Raw genomic sequence first — 2691 nt, 5'->3', positions numbered from 1 at the left:
CCTATTCATCGAGATTCACACTTAATGCTGCATTGATGAGGTATTGTTCGGTCGATCGATCTACTGGTTCGATCTACCGATCAACTTAGCTTCCTTCTCTGCTTCTGACCGAGCTTATCTGTACAACATCGTCAAAGTTCGGTCAACCGATCAAGCTCTAATCAGATTGGCTCTGATTTGGTCTGGACTTGTGTCTATTCTGAGTTAGTCTAGTTCGGTCGACTGATCCTCCTGTTCGATCGACCGATCAAGCCGAACCTGCAAAATAGAGTTAAATAGTATATTACTGCAAAACAGAGATTAGCACAGTAATATATAAAATGCATGAGTAATAATAATAGACAGTTCAACTTTCTTGATCTTAACTTGAAAACCTTCCCGGTTTCTTCAATTGGATCAGGGACCTTAGGTTGTTCCTTTCAGGAACACGACCTCACTATCGCTCCTCCAGTTGCTTACCTCAACTTACCTGCCAAATATTGGTCCTCCAGATTTGTTTGGACTTTCTCTGCTCAGTGTCTGATTACCTAATCCACTAAGGTCTTTCCTGCAATACTACATTAGCCAGCAGTAATAATAGTAATACAGAATGTTATAGTAAAACTAAACTTAGAATCACCAAGATTCGCTGGTCCAGTCGACCGCGCGCGGTTGACCGGAAACCATCCAATCAACCTTACTTAGAGTTTACTTCTCCAAGACTTCTCTCTACTTAAGATTATCTCCCCTTAGGATTTTCACCATCTGGCTTCACTTACTAGAACCTAGGGTTACCATCCCCTACGGGTTTCTCTACCTGGCTTCACTCACCAAGACTCAGTATTCGGCTACTCAGGGATCAGGTCCTCTAGACCTATCCACCTAGTTTCCACGATCTACCGAGATTTTCCTTGCGTCAGTATTTGGCTACCCAGGGATCAGGTCCTCCAGACCTATTGAATCCACCTGACTTCCACGATATACCGAAATTTTTTTTGTCTAGCCTACAACTAGGACTTCCCATGATCAAGCTTCATTAAACTTACTTAAACATATTTGTCGGACATTAAAACCTTGGAGGTCTATTACATTAATAGTATGCCTCCTATGACATTGTATAACAGCTATGCATTGCAGTAGGTTTTATCATTTGCCTATGGTTATCTATGTCTTTCCTTTTTACTTATTGATAAGTATGTCTATTTCAGGATATGACTTATTTGGTTGTTTTCTAATTGTTTGCATTTTTTGACTCTTGAACTTGGAAGAAATTTTGGATTAAGGTGGAGTTTAGATTCATGCTGGAGTATGTTTTCTCTATCTTTTTGTTGTGTGTCAAAGAGGGAGATATGAATAGTTTAAGTTAGATACTTCATTATGCCTATGCTTCATGGATATTACCATATTACTATGCTTTATGGTTGTTGTATACTTAAAGACTTAACTTAAATAATTTTCCAAACATAAAAAAGAGGGAGATTGTTAGAATAATCTTGCTCTAGACATTGCTCACTCTTGATATTTGGTTAAATAAGTTTAAGTTAGCATTATTTGTGATCTAACATAAATGTTGAATAAGCAGGTACGAAGAAAAGATCAAGTATGAAGACTTGGCAAGGAAAGTCCAAGAAGATAGTCTTGGCGGATGAAGTCCCGGAGGTGCGACCTCCTGGCAAAAGGAGACTTAGTATGATGAAGCCGAAGGTAGCACTTGAAGGCAAGCGCAAGGATGAATATCCGTGGAAATGGAAGCATCTTAAGAGCGCAAGGTTGATGGAAGATGCTTGGAGGCATAAAGTCTAAGCTAAGGGAATGGTTTAAGTGTAAAAAAAGAAATATGTAAAGTGTTGTAAATCTCATGTTGTAAAATACTATAAATCTCAAGCTATAAGATACCAGTCGACTGGTACCATATAACAAAATGAACAGAGAGCAGCCAGACGGATTGCAGCCTAGTACTAGTCGACTGGTAAGTGACTGTTATGGAATGACGACAGAAAATCTCACCGAATCTTATGTACTGTTGAAGCCCATCAGTCGATTGATTGGTACATCAGTCAACTGATGTTGGGCAAAACTATAAAAGAAATTCTTGGAGCTTGGAGAAAATGGTTACTTACTGTTCTAATTGAAAGTGCTCTCCAAGTGATTCCTAAGCTGACAGAATCTCAGTCTCCTCATCCTAAGCTTAGCTCTCATCTTGTAAGAGGAAGAGATAATTGTGTAAGATTTCTCCACCTTCATTCTTGGTTCGAAAAGGAGAAAGTCTTAGTGAAACTTGATCGTGTGGGTGTGTGCCTTGGATTAGTCACCTCAAGGAGGTGGAGACCAAGTAAATCGAGGAGTTAGCATTGTTGTCTTAGTATTTCACTATTTCTATTCTATTCTATTTGCTTCCGTTAACAAGTTGTAGGTGAAAATCGAAGAAAAGATATTCACCCCTATAGTCGGGCGCAAAGGTCCTATCAGATCCAATGAATATGTAAGTAACATACTAATACTAGAATAATAAAATGAATGGATGAGTACGGTAACATACGTATACCCTGGCCTAAGGGAATGCCCTTTGGAGGATCGGTAAGCTAGTCGAGACACTGCTCTAGTTATCGTGACCCGAAAGAGCATATAACTCTGAACAGGCTAGAGAGCTAGATCTGACAATGCGGAGCCGGGTGCAATGGCACAAAATCGGATGCGATCTCGGAACACAGG

The sequence above is a fragment of the Zingiber officinale genome, chromosome 2A (assembly GCF_018446385.1).
Source record: "Zingiber officinale cultivar Zhangliang chromosome 2A, Zo_v1.1, whole genome shotgun sequence".
NCBI classification, from domain to species: Eukaryota; Viridiplantae; Streptophyta; class Magnoliopsida; order Zingiberales; family Zingiberaceae; genus Zingiber; species Zingiber officinale.
The sequence above is the reverse complement of the archived record's forward strand: the minus strand, read 5'-3'. Positions refer to the sequence as shown.